Source organism: Oncorhynchus mykiss, chromosome 7, assembly GCF_057628025.1.
Source record: "Oncorhynchus mykiss isolate SJ-2025 chromosome 7, ASM5762802v1, whole genome shotgun sequence".
NCBI classification, from domain to species: Eukaryota; Metazoa; Chordata; class Actinopteri; order Salmoniformes; family Salmonidae; genus Oncorhynchus; species Oncorhynchus mykiss.
Genome location: NC_143028.1, coordinates 34742945 through 34763267, shown reverse-complemented (window position 1 = coordinate 34763267; position 20323 = coordinate 34742945). Strand labels below are relative to the sequence as shown.

The following is a 20323-nucleotide window of genomic DNA, read 5'->3' as shown; positions in this document are numbered from 1 at the left end:
AATAATAAAGGTGGTGGGGATGGCCAGTGGCGCTGTTTCCCCCCTACTGTGGATTCCATCCAAGTGTGATTCATCTTTAGTCTCCCAAGTGTTTATGTTGGAAGGTACTATACTTCCAACACAGGACATCAACAATGTGTAACTTCAAAGTATGGTCTGATGGGTTCTGTTTTTTTTTACGGACCACCCAAACAGAATAAAAATAGATAGAGACGAGTCTATTCCCCTGGTTTAATTCCACAACGTACTTGTAAAACTAACGGCATGTTTTGGCAGTAAAGTGTAGAGATGATTAATGGCAACCTTTTTTTTATTTATAAACATTTTAAGTTATTGTGCATATAGATCCTTACATTTCAGTCATTCCTGAAATGTCCTATACTATCTAAGCCTGCGTGCTTCTTTGTTTGGTTGCACAAAAATATGATACAAAACAGGCTGCACTATTAGAAGTACAACCTATTTTCGGGTATAAACAATTCCAACAATGTCAACTCAACTACCTGTTTCGCCTATGTACCTCAGTCAGTACTGTTACCCTATACTGAAACTCATATTGCCACAATATAGACATCACATATTACCCTTACATTATCTATAGCATACTCATTCTAATTGACAACACTTGAATCACATTATCAACCAAATACCATATGTTAGCTTCAATCGTTACGGTAGACTGTTATAGGCAAACATTGGTCAATCTCTTCGAGAGTCAGAGAATGTGCAGCTGCAACCAGGAGTGCCTGCAGTGCTTCAACAACTTAGCGAAACTACTGAGTCTGTCTGAAAGATTTACAGTTGGGCAGATGACCTGGAGCTAGTGTTTGTATGGATCAATTATGTCAATTATATACTAACGCAAATTGTGATTTGGTGTGATTCTAAATATGTTTTCTTTTTTTGTGTGTGTGACTTTCTCTCTTATTTCTTTTAACTTTTTTATTTTTTCAAATGTTTTTTTATTTAAATTTAACATTTATTTAACTATGCAAATTGTTATTTACAATGAGGGCCTACCGAGGAACTGTGGGTTAACTGCCTTGTTCAGGGGCAGAACGACAGATTGTTTCATATAGTTTGCCGAAATGGTGACTGACTTACAGTGGAGTAAACATGAATGGCTTGTTTACCATTTGAATGTAACCCTAAATGTCTATAATCTCAACCCTAAACAGGCTTTTCTGGCTGGTCTACTAACAGTACTTAGTGATGAACCTGAAATACATTATATTGTTCTACCTGTTGAATGGCATTGACTGGACTGTAACATTGTTGTGTACACTTGTTTTACAAATAAAACAACAATTTGTTCAGAAATCCCTAACATTGACAACGGTGGAATTTGCACATTCAAAAAGTGCTTGTGGATCTGTATTCCACCTGTCAATGTATTGCAATCCACAAATGAGTCGGCTGTGACGCGCAGAGTGAAGCAAAGTGTCTCATTTATCCATAATAAAGACCAACCATGAAATGTGCGTATAATGTATATTTATCCAACAAATTAAACTCAGCAAAAAAAGAAAACGCCCTCTCACCGTCAACTGCGTTTATTTTCAGCAAACTTAACATGCGTAAATATTTGTATGAACACAAGATTCAACAACTGCGACATAAACTGAACAAGTTCCACAGACATGTGACTAACAGAAATTGAATAATGTGTCCCTGAACAAAGGGGGGTCAAAATCAAAAGTAATTGTCAGTATCTGGTGTGGCCACCAGCTTCATTTAGGAATGCAGTGCATTTCCTCCTCATGGACTGCACCTGATTTGCCAGTTCTTGCTGTGAGATGATACCCAACTCTTCCACCAAGGCACCTGCAAGTTCCCGGCCATTTCTGGGTGGAATGGCCCTAGCCCTCACCCTCCGATCCAACAGGTCCCAGACGTGCTCAATGGGATTGAGATCCGGGCTCTTCGCTGGCCATGGCCATGTCTTGCAGGAAATCACGCAATCACTGCAATGACAACAAGCTCAGTCCGATGATGCTGTGACACACCACCCCAGACCATGACAGACCCTCCACCTCCAAATCGATCCCGCTCCAGAGTACAGGCCTCGGTGTAACGCTCATTCCTTCAACGATAAACTCGAACCCGACCATCACTCCTCGGGAGACAAAACCGCAACTCGTCAGTGAAGAGCACTTTTTGCCAGTCCTGTCTTGTCCAGCGACAGTGGGCTTGTGCCCATGGGCGAGGCTGTTGCCGGTGATGTCTTATGAGGACCTGCCTTAAAACAAGCCTACAAGCTCTCAGTCCAGCCTCTCTCAGCCTATTGCGGACAATCTGAGCACTGTTGGAGGGATTGTATGTTCCTGGTGTAACTCGGGCAGTTTTTGTTGCCATCCTGTACCTGTCCCGTAGGTGTGATGTTCGGATATACCGATCCTGTGCAGTTGTTGTTACATGTGGTCTGCCACTGCGAGGACGATCAGCTGTCCGTCATGTCTCCCTGTAGCTCTATCTTAGGCGTCTCACAGTATGGACATTGCAATTTATTGCCCAGGCCACATCTGCAGTCCTCATGCCTCCTTGCAGCATGGGAAACAGTGTTTAAACCCTTTACAATTAAGTTCTGTGAAGTTATTTGGATTTTTACGAATTATCTTTGAAAGACAGGGTCCTGAAAAAGGGACGTTTATTTTTTTGCTGAGTTTATGTTAAAATGTTCAATAAATTACTTTAGAATTCATGTTAAATTCGACCATTGGGGCATGCAATGGGAGTGTGGGCTTTTGACATCAGCCCACTAGCCAAGCAGCTAGTGTTGGACACTACCGATAGCTAGCAGGTGATCTCGTCAGGAACAACCAAAGTTAAACTAACATTAACTAGTTAATTGTTTATTCAGGAATGTGTCAATTATGAAGCACCACTCAGTTTTAAAATCCCGTATTGGTGATCTTTCAGGGATTAAACAGCGCAGTTGATGCATTAGCACTCTTACAAAGCACTCTTTCTAGACTGGTGCGGAGGTAAGAAATTGTAACATTATCTGATCAAATGTTTTTCTGCTCCATGTAAGTTTGCTTGCTAGCTAGCCAAGTCATTTGTTGTGCATCCTTAGCTACATGAATGTTGTTTCCTAGTCAATACATGCATTCCGTGTCTGATTAATGTCAGTTCAATTCCTCTGTATTGTGTTGCACTGTTGGATTGAGGGGATGGGCAATGTTACCAGTTAAATAAATGGCCAGGTTATTCTACTCATATGGTAAAATGTATTAACCTGACAATAATAACGTGAGAGTTTAATTGTGATGATGGTTCAAGATAATCCAAAAAAGTGTTCGGAAGACAATGTTTTGAAGTACGACATGACCAAACGTGTGACGACATGATCAACCTTCGGAATATGTAAAACTGCACAATGATGGCACATTAAAAGTGCAGAAACAATACATGCACCAATTCACACACCCCGTCATCCATCCACACACACCGGGAAGTAGTTAAAAAAAAAAGTTGTCTGGGAGAGCAAATGTGTGCTATTGGCTTGGGTTCCAGCATGTGGTCCTCTTTGCCTCCTTTTATTGAGTGACTCCTGTTTTATTCAAGTTTGATCAAATAGCTTAATAAGATGCCATTTCAAAATGCCTTATCCGGTGTAACAAGTGGTGTGTGATGCCCAGTTGACGTCAAACTCAATGTTATTATTATATTCCTACTGTTCCCAGAGCGGTCCATTCTGAGTCGGCCTAGCACCAGGACCCCGCTTGGCTGGTTTTACCACTGACCAGCTGCTTTTGGACCCTACTGAATCTCCCCGCTAGTCAAGCTCCCGTTTCTTTCAGGCCCTTCCTGAGTCGTTTGATCTGACTGCTGACTCAGCAAAGGATCTATAGCGGTATTTCCCAAACTCCTGGGGACACCAAGGGGTGGACAATTTGGACATTTAAATTAAATAAATAAAAAATCCCTAGCACGACTACACAACTGATTCAAATAATCAACTCGTAAATCAAGGTTTGATTATTTAAATCAGCTGTGTAATGAAGTCAAAAACTAAATGTGCACCCCTTAGGGTCCCCAGATTAGAGTTTTGGAAACGCTGACCTTAAGAATATGATAAAATGTCATTAGTGTAGTTCAGCATATAATTTTAAGGGATGTTTTGCTCATTGTGTAAAAGATGGGCACAGTCAGACAGGATGGATTCCCCTATATGGATTGATTATAGGATTTATAGAATATAGGATGGATTCCCCACTGTCAAGACCAACAGATTTCCATGTGAATATTCTAATATCCGCATAAATAAAAAAAGATGCACATTTTCCCACTCGTGGTGTGTTTCCACCAAACTGATTTGCTGCAGATAAAAATCAGTGTGTGATGACGTAGTGTACACAACATTTCCTTTTCCGCTTAAAATGTTCATGTACCGAGCAATAATCTAAAGTTCAATGTGTTTACATTGCATTTTCAACTCTAACGATAGTTTTGTCACAAAATCTGTTGCGTTAAAAGAGCTGTGGATATCTGTGAAATATTTGTACAAATTCACAGATTATGGTTTAATTTGTGAAATATTTGTACATATTTACGGAGTATGGTTTGATTTACGAAATATTCCAATATATTCACAGATCATAGTTTTATTTGTGAGTTCTGTTGAGAACATACATATTTACAGAATAAAGAAACAAATCTCACTCCATTAAGAACCTTGCATTTAGGATGAAAAAAACTTGTGGGTTGACGATCCTGAGAGCGAGGGGGAAGGTGTGTTCTCTGCCCGAACCTGCTCTGGCAGTTGTCCAAACTCGCAGAGGCAATGAAGCTTGAAAGACTAGGTGTTCTGGACAGATGCAGGGCAACGATGCACAGAGTTCCTCGCTGAATAGTTCTCTCAAGAGTTGTCTAAAGGAAGTGTCCATAGTTAACAGAGCGAGTTAATACTACGACGCTGTTATTTTACCCACACGTTGTTGTTGTTGCCTACGCCTCACTTGTAATTTTTGGAAAACGTTTTCAGGAGCAAACAAACCCTGTACCACCAATACCAACAATCGCAATCATGGGTTTGACCAACAGACGGAGCTATTCTATTGTCGGATGTGAATGCTAGTACATGTTCACAAAAAGCTTTTTAAAAATGTTATGAATTTGAGCATACCTCTAAAGGGTTACATCATGGAGTTTGACACTCTTGAGATGCATAATGACATGCTCGACCTACAGTATCAGTCAAACGTTTGGACACACCGAATCAATCCAGGTTTTTCCTATATTTTTTACTACTTTCTACATTGTAGAATTATAGTGAAGACCTCAAAACTATGAAATAACACACATGGAATCATGTAGTAACCAAAAATATATTTCAGATTTGAGATTCTTCAAAGTAGCCACCTTTTGCCTTGACAGCTTTGGACACGCTTGGCATTCTCTCAACCAGCTTCATGAGGTAGTCACCTGGAATGCATTTCAATTAACAGCTGTGCCTTGTTCTAAGTTAATTTGTGGAATTTCTTTCCTTCTTAATGCGTGTGAGCCATTCAGTTGTGTTGTGACAAGGTAGGGGTGCTATACAGAAGACTATTTGGTAAAAGACCAAGTTCATATTATGGCAAGAACAGCTCAAATAAGCAAAGAGAAACAACAGTCCATCATTACTTTAAGACATGAAGGTCAGTCAATCTGGAACATTTCAAGATCTTTTAAAGTTTCTTCAAATGCAGTCTCAAAAACCATCAAGTGCTATGATGAAACTGGCTCTAATGAGGACCGCCACAGAAAGGAAGACCCAGAGTTACCTCTGCTGCAGAGGATAAGTTCATTATATTTACCAGACTCAGAAATTGCAGCCCAAATAAAAGCTTCAGAGTTCAAGTAACAGACGCATCTCAAAATCAACTGTTCATAGGAGATTGCATGGATCAGACCTTCATGGTCAAATTGTGGCAAAGAAACAACTACTAAAAGGACACCAATAATAAGAAGAGACTTACTTGGGCCAAGAAACACGAACAATGGACATTAGACCGGTGGAAATCTGTCCTTTCGTCTGATGAGTCCAAATCTGGGATTTTTGGTTTCAACCGCCGTGTCTTCGTGAGACACAGAGTAGGTGACCAGATGATCTCTGCATGTGTAGTTCCCATGAAGCATGGAGAAGGAGGTGTGATGGTGCTTTGCTGGTGACACTGATTTATTTAGAATTCAAGGCACACTTAACCAGCATGGCTACCACAGCATTCTGCAGTGATATGACATCCCATCTGGTTTGCGCTTAGTGGGACTATCATTTGTTTTTCAACAGGACAATGACCCAACACATCTCCAGGCTATGTAAGGGCTATTTGACCAAGAAGGAGAGTGATGAAGGTCTGCATCATATGGCCTGGACTCCACAATCACCCGACCTCAACCTTGTTGAGATGGTTTGGGACGAGTTAGACCACAGAGTGAAGCAAAAGCAGCCAACAAGTGATCAGCGTGTGGGAACTCCTTCAAGACTGTTAGAAAAGCATTCCATGTGAAGCTGGTTTAGAGAATGCCAAGAGTGTGCAAAGCTGTCATCAAGGCAATGGGTGGCTACTTTGAAGAATCTAAAATATATTTTGATTTGTTTAACACTTTTTTGGTTACTACATGATTCCATGTGTGTTATTTCATAGTTTGTCTTCACTATTATTCTACAATGTAGAAAATAGTCAAAATAAAGAAAAAAATCTAAAATGACTAGGTGTCCAAACATTTGACTGGTACTGTATATTCGACCTTACTTCAGTGAAATATGCAAATTCCTCAGGAGGAAACATACAGTAATATAATATGTTAATAATAATATTGTTAATTATCTGTGCACATTTTTGTGATAATTATAACAATAATATCATAATTATACTGTTAGGCCTATTATTATTATTACTTTTTGAAATGTAGCCTACGGGTTCTCATTTAACACACATAACTTTCCATTCACATCCATTCCACTTGCTTTATAACACAGCAAGTTTCACACCAAGCAATACAAGTAATCCTGTGATTTTAGCTGTTTTTTTAAAAAAAATACATTTTACTGCGTTGGTCATTTCAAGTGGCACAGCCAGAGAACGAAAGGCAACTTCAACGAAGAATCCTCTCTTGATAAGACTTCTCTGAAATCGTCTTGTCCTAGATCGACACCCGGTACCGTATTTTCAAAATCGTGGGGGGAGATTTCAGTAAAGTCACTGCCCCCAAGTATGTTGATTGACGTTAACCAATGGCTCCTCCCTGAAATATTTTTTTCTTCGTTTTCCAGTGTAGTGCGTTGATTTCATACCAAAGTCATACCTAACATTCCACTTACACTGTCAAACCAGGATAAATATTATTGAAAACGATAATGCGCCCAAAAATTAAGTATCAAAATGAGTAAATTACCTTCGCTTTTGTCAGGAGGGGTGACTACCAAATAAAAGGTGAGTAACCATTAATTTGTTCCCTTTGTTTAAGCGCTTTCGGTGAAGTTTTCATGCTGCGCTGGGTGAAGTTTTCAGATCATTGTCATTTTTTGCATTTTTCCGTGGAACTCCCTGCGTTGGGAGGGAATAAAAGAATAAGGGATTGATCGCCTATATTGTGTGTGACTTTCTCTGTGTGCAGGAAATCTTTGCTAAGCTTTTAACTATATTGACCATACTCACTGACAATAATAAGCCATTAGTATTGCTTCTTTGTCAATACTATGGGACAACGACCATGTTTCCTTTCTTTTTCGTACAGCTGCTTGGATCTGGACCACTTTCCTCTAAACTTGTTCTCCAGAAGAATCAAGTGGTTATATACCCAAGAATTGACAGACAGTGAAAGGCAAATTGGAGGAATACATAACTCGACAATTTACGCGCTGTTTTGCTGCACCCCATAGGTAAGTGAATCACCGAATTTGGTAACATCGTGTCCAAGGAAAGATACGAGCCCCCAACCAATTTATTGAAGTTTAGATTTAAGTAGGTCTAAAAAAAAAACGTTTATTTCATATGATTCTTTATCATATTACAGTAATATGTTATGTGTTCAATGGATGTTTACCTTTTTTTGTTTTACCAGAAAATGGCAACACTGACAAAACAGATCTGTTTCAATCAGTTTCACGCAAAACAGATACGCTGTTGGTCTTGCTACAATTTGACATGGTCGTTTATGCGTATTAATATATGTATAAATACAACAGAGAGGACATTAAGCTATCGTAACTTCAGTACGCACACCACTGCAGCCTCTATACTGTTGTTTACGAAATGTTCAGATTTACTTAGGACACTTGGAAATGGTTTATTTTTCATTGTCCAATCAGTCCTCTGACTGTGTATTCCCTATGATGAAGAGAAACAGTTTTTATTTTATGTTTTTATTTTAATATGGCCTAATGAATGTTGTATTATTCCTTTGTGTGTATCCCTTACTGAATAATAGTTCAACAGCCAAATTAGTGCAGATTTTTAAATCAACAATTTTCGCATTAGCCAACTATTTAAACAAAACCGGTTTCTTTCAACCTTTCTTTTATATGGGTAAATCATGTATAAGTAAGGGTTTTGTACTTTCTTTGAGTTGTGGATCCTTCTTGATCTTCTCCACAGGGGCCAGTGATGTTTCACCGGAAATCTTCACTTAAATATTTAATCCTTATATTAGCATTTAAAATTGATGGATCTGTGTGCATTTAATTGTATATCTTCAAGATACACCTGTTCATGGTGTGCTATTGGTTACGCTTGGGAAAACAGACCATTCTTGCTCCAAATGCTTTCCTTATTAGAGAAATACAAAAAAGTGTGATGCTTTGCAAGGTTTATCATTTTTAAATCTCTCTTAACCACCCTGTAAAACAAGTGTACACAACAATGTTACAGTCCAGTCAATGCCATTCAACAGGTAGAACAATATAATGTCTTTCAGGTTCATCACTAAGTACTGTTAGTAGACCAGCCAGAAAAGCCTGTTTAGGGTTGAGATTATAGACATTTAGGGTTACATTCAAATGGTAAACAAGCCATTCATGTTTACTCCACTGTAAGTCAGTCACCATTTCGTCAAACTATATGAAACAATCTGTCGTTCTGCCCCTGAACAAGGCAGTTAACCCACAGTTCCTCGGTAGGCCCTCATTGTAAATAACAATTTGCATAGTTAAATAAATGTTAAATTTAAATAAAAAAACATTTGAAAAAATAAAAAAGTTAAAAGAAATAAGAGAGAAAGTCACACACACAAAAAAAGAAAACATATTTAGAATCACACCAAATCACAATTTGCGTTAGTATATAATTGACATAATTGATCCATACAAACACTAGCCCCAGGTCATCTGCCCAACTGTAAATCTTTCAGACAGACTCAGTAGTTTCGCTAAGTTGTTGAAGCACTGCAGGCACTCCTGGTTGCAGCTGCACATTCTCTGACTCTCGAAGAGATTGACCAATGTTTGCCTATAACAGTCTACCGTAACGATTGAAGCTAACATATGGTATTTGGTTGATAATGTGATTCAAGTGTTGTCAATTAGAATGAGTATGCTATAGATAATGTAAGGGTAATATGTGATGTCTATATTGTGGCAATATGAGTTTCAGTATAGGGTAACAGTACTGACTGAGGTACATAGGCGAAACAGGTAGTTGAGTTGACATTGTTGGAATTGTTTATACCCGAAAATAGGTTGTACTTCTAATAGTGCAGCCTGTTTTGTATCATATTTTTGTGCAACCAAACAAAGAAGCACGCAGGCTTAGATAGTATAGGACATTTCAGGAATGACTGAAATGTAAGGATCTATATGCACAATAACTTAAAATGTTTATGAATAAATAAAAAAAAGGTTGCCATTAATCATCTCTACACTTTACTGCCAAAACATGCCGTTAGTTTTACAAGTACGTCGTGGAATTAAACCAGGGGAATAGACTCTTGTCTCTATCTATTTTTATTCTGTTTGGGTGGTCCGTAAAAAAAAACAGAACCCATCAGACCATACTTTGAAGTTACACATTGTTGATGTCCTGTGTTGGAAGTATAGTACCTTCCAACATAAACACTTGGGAGACTAAAGATGAATCACACTTGGATGGAATCCACAGTAGGGGGGAAACAGCGCCACTGGCCATCCCCACCACCTTTATTATTGTTTTTGTTGCCGAGTTGAGGAGCACCGTGCAGCATGGTAAACAAAAAAAAAATGGCTTTGCCCTCTTCTATCGTGTGCAGTGATGTCAAAGGGGGGGGGGGGGTACGGTGTTTGTCGTTTGCAGTAACTCTGTTGTTGTAATATGGCAAACGGACGTGGCTGTTTCTCCTCTAAGGATTCTAGCTTAAAAAATATTTCATTGTCAGTAGGGGCAACAGCGCCACTGTCTGCCCCACGGCCATCGTTATTGTTTTTTGTTTGACGAAGCAGGGGTGGGGAGCATTGGCGCGGTAAAAAAAAGGTTAAGAAAAAAGATTGCACTACATATGCTGCTGTTCTATCACGCGTGCAATGATAGAGGGGGGTGGGAACTGTACCCTTTAATATCTACAAAGCTGGGCCAATTTACTTTCTCTCTGAAAATGTGGAAATTGTGTCCATGTGAAAAACAAAATAAATCAGTGAAAGTATCCTTTGTGAATGAAAGTGTCTAATATTAGGTTGTGATGGAGTAATGAATGACGAGAGGGTAAATCTGGGAAGGATCAATATTCTGCTGCCCTGACAGAGTCTCCCGCCGTCCTCAGTGTGTTTATGCAACATGCATGTAGCAGACTAGCGCTATGCTTTGCTCTGCTCTGCTCTCAGTCCCAACACAATCAGCTCTTTCTCAAACAAATTGCAACACTGCAACTCATACTTGGAGTTTACTCTGTGGGCTAAGTATATTTTGTTTATGCCTGGCAGCTTTACTTGTAACGCAAAGGCCATAGCTGTCTGCCTGCTCTAATGCTTTATTTGAACAATATTCTTTTGAAGTGGGTAGTTTATCTTCTGGTCTCCCTAGCTGTAGTTCCCCAGGCCATCAGTACAAACAATACTTTCATTAACCTGTTCCATCCCAGCTTAGTGTACGTACGGGCACTGGGCAGGGGCTTTTATTTCAGGACAGAAAGGGTAATAAGACAGTCAAGTGCAGATGTGAACCTACAACACCTTTTTCCAAAGCTAATAATATAGGTTGATGAAGTCGAAAGTGCAATTTAGGAAAACTTTAGAAACTCTGGGGCGGGATGGTGCGGCTATTTTGTATTAAATAAACTGGGTGGTTCGAGCCCTGAATGCTGATTGGCTGACAGCCATGGTATATTTAAGCAATAAAGGCCCAAGGGGGTGTGGTATATGGCCAATATACCACGGCTAAGGGCTGTTCTTACGCATGAGGCAACGCGGAGTGGCTGGATACAGCCCTTAGCCGTGTTATATTGGCCATATACCAAACCCCCGAGGTGCCTTATTGCTATTATAAACTTATATACCAACATAATTAGAGCAGTAAAAATAAATGTTTTGTCATACCCGTGGTATACAGTCTGATATATCATGGCTGTCAGCCAATCAGCATTCAGGGCTCGAACCACCCAGTTTATAACAGACCGTATACCTCGGGGGTTTGTGGTATATGGCCAACATACCACGGCTAAGGGCTGTGTCCAAGCACTCGTTGCGTTGTGCTTAAGAAGAGCCCTTAGGCTGTGGTATATTGGCCATTTATTGCTTAATTATAACACAGCTACTATCCAGGCATTGACTCGGACCTTCATCCATTGTGCATTGGCATGGCATGGCATGGATAATAAATGTGTCCCTCTCTTTAACAATGTAATCAGGGGATGTTTTTTTTAATGTTGCCACCACTGTGGTTTTCATGGTCGTGAATAAAATGGTCTATTTGGTATACTGCAAAAAAACAGAGTGACAAGCCTATAATATTTTTAAGGATTCCAAAATTCTACTTGTAAGTAGGCCTACTGTTAAAATGTGTCATTTATCTGACTGGGTTAATTGCTCTTCAGATGATATTATCTTATGCTCAGACATCATATCATTTTAAATGTTTACATTTTGTATACTATCCATTTCCTATTTTCAAACATACTTTCCTTTAAAATACTATATAGGTTTTGTGTTTGTGTTTGTGCTGGAGAGTGCTAGAAACAACCCAGCATATCTTCCCTGGCCATATGAGAGCAACTCCACTGGTTTGTGCTAAAAACCCCTCAGAAGACCGGCTAATGAGCGCTGCCCATTTTGTGCAGACGTTGGTTGCCTTTTTAGCACCATTGCCAGAAGTGGTCTTCCAAATGGTGGCCACATACCCCAGAGGTCTGAACAAATACCACTTGTGACTGTTGCAGACACACAGAGAGAGCCTCAGAGAGAGCCTCAGAGAGAGCCTCAGAGAGAGCCTCAGAGAGATCTGGCCTTCACAACATATAAGGAGTATAATATTTAACTCAAGCGCGCATAAAGAATATTCATCTGGGTAATATTTCATTTATAGCCAGGTACAATGCACTTTAATGTGGTTCTAAGGCATTGTTAGATTTGTCGTAAGCATATGTGATGCTATCCTTATTTCCAGGATCAGAGTCAATGCACCCCCTAAGCAATTACCCTGTCTTAGCCTAATTAGAATACCATGAATAAACCTTTGATTAACATTAATGCATTGAGTGCATGGGCTTGTTTACATGTTCTCCTAATGCAGTAAGGCCCTAACTAACATATACGACTTCTGGCCTCCCTGACTGCTCAAGGGAGGAGCTTGGGAGTGGCCTAGAACAGTATAGTCTTTGTGTCCATTTTTTTCCAAATGGCTTAACTTTTCAGTTGCTCTTGTTGCAACCAACTCTATTGTATCGAGAGAATGACAACACAACTCTGTGGGCTCATGCTTTATGCAGCAGTAAACAGGAAGTCTATTTGTTAGTTTGTGTCTCTAGGTGGTGTCCATTATAAATGATGGCGGCAACAAACCAGGCCTGGCTTTCTGGGATCCTGTCTTATGACTGATGTAGTGGGCATCGTGTTGGAGTGGGGGCTCCAATGACTTAAAAGGGGCACTCGTATGAAGCCTCGCTCTTAATCCCTGCCTTTAGAGTGGGGAGTTGGAGGACGACCTCTCCAAAACCAAACCACACACTTACTGAAGAATTTAGAGCGTACTAAGCATCATACACATCTAAAAGTGTTGTGTAAAGTATCAACCGGGCTTCTTATGCTTTGTCTGTTAAATGAGTTGTAGGCTACACAATGACTGTGAATTAATTTTGAAAGGATGATCGCCTCTGGGTTTTGGGTTCGAAAGTTAGTTCCTTCATATTTTTTTTAAAAATGTATATATATATATATATTTTTTTAAACTTTCCTGACCTAATTTTTCTTGCTATGCAACAAGTACCACATATAGATGATCCTTTATCGCCGGGCTATATGAGTAACTGTATAAGCTTTGCGCACGTCTTAACGGTTTCACAGATTAAGGCACCAAACCGCTGGCCTCACCACAGAGTGAACAACTCAGGCGAGGAGGAGAGGATGACTGCTCTGCAACGCTCCCTGGAAAATGTCTGATTAAACTGCTGAATCAGGCTGTAAAATAAGCAGTCTGGCGCGCTCTCTCCGCTTTGTGTCAGTCTTTCCTCTGTTGGTCGGCTGGATTAAAGCTGTACTCCATGGAGCTGTGAGATGCTGGAGTAGAACCTAGTCTACAGGGTCTGTGTTGTAGGAGGACATGGATTTGTCAATCACCCGCCATTCGGGCCCTGGGTCGATGTTTTATACTAGAAGGAATTTTTTTGATGTCTCATGGCAGATTGGGAAAGTTTCTAACATTTGTTTCTCTTTCTGTCAGACTTGGAAATATTTCAGTTGATTTCAGCCTTTCCAATTCAAACATGCCTTTTTGTGGGTATCCAAATAGAATCAAGCTGCTTAGAGTGCGACTGCCTTACTGACTGAATGTAAGCCCCTCTCTCTTTTTCCTTCTGCCTCTCCCTCTATTTCGCCCTACCCTTTCCTCCTCTCCTTCACGCTCGTTCTACCTCTGTCCTACACTTTCCATCTCTCTCTCTCTCTCCCCTTCTCTAACCGTCTCCCCTTCCCTTTCTCTCCCTCTGCCTCTTGCCGTGTGAGCTGTCGGTCGTCCAGCCCTCCGCTCACTCTCAGCTCTGATTGTTTCCTGAGCGCCGTGCCAGAGAGGAAGTAGGAGGAAGTTATTGGAGGAGCTGGAGAGAATTTATTAGGGGCAAACACAGACAGGGGAGAGGAGGGGGAGGGGGAGCTCCTCTAGTGCTCTGAGATGGGGCTCTCATACACTTGGGAGTCTAGCAGGGGAGGGAGGACTGGCAGTGTCTTGGCCCTCTCTGCCTCTCTTTCCTCTCGGAGGCAAAACTCGACTAGGCTACTCAATAGGCAGCTCACCTTCCTTTTCAACTATTGAAATTAAAAGTTTTAACATGGATTTAAATCTGATTGCATACTGTAACCCAGTGGTAAAATAAGCTGCATTTGAGTAGAGAGAGAAAGAGCAAGAGTGTGTGTGGGTGCGAGCACGTGTGTGTGTGTGTGTGTGTGTGTTGGTCAGGGGTAAGGAACTGTCTCCAGCCCTGTGAGAGAACCGATCTCTTGGCCTGAGTGTATTTAAAAAAACAAAAATCTGTAATCTGACCTTAGAGAGCAGCTGCTCCTTCAATCGCCAAGTCCTGTTGTTCTCCTTGTCAAGTGTGTGTTTGTGAGGCTCTGAGTGTGTGGGTGTCTCAGAGAGAGAGAGAATGTGTGCATCTGTGTATAATTGTGTTTTATAGTAGGCCCTTCAGCCATGATAATGGGATTTTCTTTGGGGTTGTGTGCAGAAAGAGAAACATATTTAAATATGGTGTGCTTGTGTGTGTGTTTAGATGGGTGTGTGCAGGGCTTAGGCTAGGGGTTGGGGTCTGCCCTCGGGGGGGGGGGGGGGGGGGTTCCTCTCTTGGAGGCCCTCACCAGCAAGTGTCCCAGCTGCAATAGCAGCCCTAACAAAGCCTACATTCTGACAGACAGGAACAATCTGACAAAGACATTATGATATTATAAACAGATGGGAGGAAGACTATGCAGTCCACCAACCTGTACCCATTTTGTTATTGTTACAGTCCACCAACCTGTACTCATTTTGTTATTGTTACAGTCCACCAACATGTACCCGTTTTGTTATTGTTACAGTCCACCAACATGTACCCGTTTTGTTATTGTTACAGTCCACCAACATGTACCCGTTTTGTTATTGTTACAGTCCACCAACATGTACCCGTTTTGTTATTGTTACAGTCCACCAACATGTACCCGTTTTGTTATTGTTACAGTCCACCAACATGTACCTGTTTTGTTATTGTTACAGTCCACCAACATGTACCCGTTTTGTTATTGTTACAGTCCACCAACATGTACCCGTTTTGTTACAGTCCACCAACATGTACCCATTTTGTTATTGTTACAGTCCACCAACATGTACCCATTTTGTTATTGTTACAGTCCACCAACATGTACCTGTTTTGTTATTGTTACAGTCCACCAACATGTACCCGTTTTGTTATTGTTACAGTCCACGTTTTGTTATTGTTACAGTCCACGTTTTGTTATTGTTACAGTCCACGTTTTGTTATTGTTACAGTCCACGTTTTGTTATTGTTACAGTCCACCAACATGTTACCGTTTTGTTATTGTTACAGTCCACCAACATGTTACCGTTTTGTTATTGTTACAGTCCACCAACATGTTACCGTTTTGTTATTGTTACAGTCCACTGACATGTACCAGTTCTGTTACTTTTACAGACCACTGACATGTACCTGTTTTGTTACTTTGTTTGTTCTAAATCTCTGAGGCTAGGATTAACTTATTGTGTACGGGCATGACGGTGAGAAAAATGCATGAGGTTGAGCGAAATGCATATCTCTTCGGTATGATCCCATTCAATTTCAATGGGACATCTGCTCAGAGTGGGAGTTAGGCTACTTAGCTCTCCAATGCCGTTTGCTTCCTAGTGTCACAGTTGAGTGTTTGTCGAGGGCATTTTACACCGACTTGAAACGACTTCATGTAAAGATGACCTCATTTGATTGACAGCATTGGTTGGCTGTCCAGTCAAGGATTACTTTGAGGGATGGTGTCTGTCTGAACCCTGGTTTCCTCATCAGTTACACCATTGTCCCAGCTCAATAGGCCAGACTTCTCCCTCTCAGGGGATGTTTAGTCTCTGTAAAACTATTATTTGTTTCTGAAATCCATCCTGTTTGTATCGAAGTGCAACATATGAATGAAACGTTACTTTCCCACCACTTTTGGAATGGAACACGGATGACCCCATGTCATAGTGTAGGGTCTGTCATTTTTCACCTCGTCATTGCCCTACTCCACCAATTAAAAGACAAATGGATCATCTTTTGAATGCATCAGGGTGATGTCCTCATTTTATAAAACATTGGTTGAGTGTATAAATCACTGGTTATCCCTCTACAATCCTCCACCCACAGCCAAAATACACACAACCTCTACTTGTTTTCCTGTCTGTGGCAGTCTCTGTGAGGGTTTTCACATGTTGACTGTGGACAGTTAAACGCATAATATAACACACGTACTCTCAGGAGTCACATGGAATTCCTTCCTGTGTTTATACCGACAATTTCCCATAGAAGAAGAGTGGTCCAGGACATAAAATGACTCAAACATATTCAGCATTACATGGGATGTATTATTATAAGCAATGCTGGGAACAGTATAGACCAGCAAACCTGCAAAGGGGCCGGTGCAAAGATATGTCAAAGTCCTGAAAATGTAGGATCTTAATTTGACCACTCTTTAGTTTTTGAATTTTCTTGCACAGCAAACTTGTAGTGTATTTGAGTTTTAAAAAGGCTTTTAAAGTTTGAAATTTCAGACAAAATGTGTCAACCCCTACAGAAATGTCCAGTAATTAATAATGACGTAATAATTCACATTCCCTGTTGCTCCAGGATTATTTTCCTGCTGTAGTAAACTGGCTCAAATTAAAATCCTACAACTGTAGCTTTATGAGGCCTGGGAAAACAGATGGAGAGGGTTTCTAGGCTGTGAATGGTGGAGTTTGAATGAATGTGCGAGGTGCATAGCTCTCCACTGGTATTTACATTCCTGCTACGGCTGCACAATTAATCGAATTCACATCAAAATCACAATATTGACATGTGCAATTTCCATATCTTAAGAGATATCCATATAACAATATTTTGAACCTCCACTCAGCCGTTTTTTATTTTCAATAGTTTACTCATCTCTCTCTCCCTTTCTCTTATTGGGGCTGCTTTCCACACACACAAAGTCTCACCTCCTGTCACTCAAGCGGCGCAGTTCCTCCTCCCTGCTGTTAGTCACTATAAGTTTGCATGCTGTTCCGTTAGGTTAAATGCAGTCAACAGATCGTTCCAAACAAGAAAAGAAAGAAGAAAATGCTGCTTTCCACTTTGCTTCTTAATATCATTATATACCCAAGTATTTTGATCTATATCAGAAGCCAAATCACAATATTTGGTAGATAAATTGCAATTAGATTTTTTGCCCATATCATGCAGACCCAATTCCTGCTGCACATTAGAATCTGTAGCATGTTGGTCTCAGTCAGGTCTGTGGCTGGACCTACTCTCAGAGAGCGTGGGAGGGGAAGTCTGGTTGTCACTAGTTACCACAGCCACAAAGTTAAATGGCCTATTGTAAAAATTCATGGAAACTACAATTTGCTTTTTGGGCTTAATTTAAGGTTAGGCATACAGTTAGCAGTGTGGTTAAGGGTATGGTTAGTTTTAAAATCTGATTTTAAGAAGATAAATTGCAGAAATAGGCTCAGTTTAGCCATTATTATGACTTTGTGGCTGTGTTAACTAGTGACGACCGGGAAGTGTTTGTGTCTCGCCTGACTTTGTATTCAATCTGTTTACCGTGTCATTCAATCAAGAGGCCTGATCCCATCTGGCAACAGGTGAAATACGGCATTCATCGAAAGTCTATTTGTGTATATGTTTCTGCCTGCTTGTGTGCGTTTATATTTGTGTCCGTATCAGTGTGTGCGCTTGTGTGTGTTTATGTGTGTGTGCATGATGCTAAATCTGTGCTCTCTGTTGTCAGCCTCCCATCACAGATGTGCTGTGTTTCACCCATAAGGAATCAAAAGGGCCTTTCTTCTTTGTGAGTAACAGCTGATTTGATATATAGTTTATCTTCTGAGGGTTTTGAATATTTTACATTTGCAGAGCAAATGTTTAGGCGAACCAAACGTGTGCTTACATACACCCTTAAACGAGAAAATATTACCGTTTGTCCACCTTAGCCAGTAGTCACTTGTTAACCCACTGTTCCTAGGCCGTTATTGAAAATAAGAATGAGTTCTTAACTGACTTGCCTAGTTAAATAAAGGTCAAATAAAATAAATTGTCAGAATTAATCGAGTCGTCTATCGTTGAATCACAACAAACACTTAATTGAAGAATCAAACTGTTGACCAGTCACAGGTGAAGGGACGTAGACTTCGGCTTCCAAACGTCGGGTTGCCTCAAGAAAAAATGTGTGCACAAACAGCCCCCCCCCAAATATTTATGTGGATTATAATTTAGGGACATTTTTTGTAGGGGTCTAGTCTGACATTTTAAAGTGTAAATTACAAACTTTTGAAGCCTTTTTCAACCTTGAGTACACTACAGGTTTGCATTTCCTGTTGCAGGAAATTTTCAGCAACAAAAGAGTGATCAAATTAAGATCCCACATCTGTATGTACCTAAACTCCTTATGGTTTGGTGTTTTAATAATGTTAACACTGTCTAATAACTAACATTTAATAGGTTGATTGCTTTGGTCCCAGGAGTTCCCAATTATCGTAGTAGAAATAGCCATAATGTAGCATCTGACATGTTTACTTTGTAAAACCATTGTTGATAGTTAAATACACAATTGCACAGTTGTATGCAAGTGTCTCATTTCCGTTTGCTGTGTCATAGACAATTTAGACTTTTCTGCACTGTTTTACTGCATAATATAGAATTACCCAGTAACATAGTGAAACAGTCCATATAATTATAGCGTTGACAATGCCCTCCCTCTTTGGTGGTTAGCGTCAGGCAGCGTCATAGAGAGGCTGTGAGTGTGGTTGTGTGTCTCTCTCTCGCTCTGTCCATGCTGATGTTGCATTCCAGCAGAAACAATCCTACTGTTCTCCAGACCCCGAAGTGGAAGCCTAAATTGGACAAGCCGCCCACTCCAATCCCCCCCCCCCCCCCCCCCCCCCCTACATGTATCCCTTGGTCTCCAGTCCTTATTTGGGCAGAGACGTTCTGAGCGCTGGGCGTAGGGTTGGAGTGGGGGGGGGGGCGTCGGGTTGACACAAAAGAGGCAGGAGGAGGAACAGTGAGCGCTCACAGCCCTTTCTTAATAAGGACATGTCTGGAATGTGAGCCTCGCTCTCCATGAGAGCTTCTCTTTCACACACAGCACAGCAGCACCCTACTAAACAGACTCCTATACTATTATAGCCCATTACTCAGGGATCCTGATCGGTACTGTCAAATCCCCAGGACAAAACTTAAGAAACTCAGAATCACTCTCACTATTCAACAATCTACTCCTATGATCCTAGCTTGAATGGGAAAGAGACAGCTGTGTCTTCACTACTAGGATACAGCTAGGGATTAACACTGGGACTGCCTCCATAAAATGTACACACCATTTGGACATACTTGACCCAACATTGCTGGTCTTAAGAGACCCAACACGTAATGGATTCCACTAGATACTTGCATGTGCATTATGCAATATGCACCTACACCTTTCTACTGCAGTGGACGTTGACTGCAGAAGTTTCTGTAGCAGTTTCTGGTCATTGGATCTGCTCATCTGGAGTTGTGTTGGGGTAGATGCATAGCTGCAGCCTGATCTCGGTGGACTTTTACGAGCACTGCTCAAATTCTGCCGTGATCTCCACATTCAATCGGAGATTTAACACCAACCTTTGTCCTGGGGGGCCCAAAGCTCTCAGGTTTACCTCAATCTCACACTGTCCCTCTACCAGACTTAGACTGCTGAACATTTAAACTGACTACCTGCACCTTAGCACACACCACACTTTGTTCTTATATCCTCCTAGGGACTTAAAATACATTTCCATTCAAAATCCTATTTTCCCTAACCTTAACCCAACCCTTTACCCTTATTGTTGTTGCATTGTCGAGAAGGAACCTGCAAGGAAGCATTTCGTTGGACGTTGTACACCATGTGTATCCCATACATATGACTAATGAAACTTGAAACTAGGCATTACACTTAAGTTATGGATGTTAGCTAGAAACTAAC

The 20323-nt window shown here is 40.7% G+C and overlaps 1 protein-coding gene across 16 annotated transcripts in view; it reads left to right on the top strand.

Annotated features, from left to right (window-relative positions):
- Positions 1–7207: 7207 nt before the first annotated feature.
- Positions 7208–20323, top strand: part of LOC110527745 (transcriptional enhancer factor TEF-5) — a 40845-nt gene continuing 27729 nt past the window's right edge. For all 16 annotated transcript variants that reach the window (XM_090240786.1, XM_021609239.3, XM_090240784.1 and 13 more), the window contains exons 1-2: positions 7208–7421; positions 7726–7870. The gene's annotated coding sequence lies outside the window, so the exon portion shown is untranslated. The remainder of the gene's footprint in view (positions 7422–7725; positions 7871–20323) is intronic.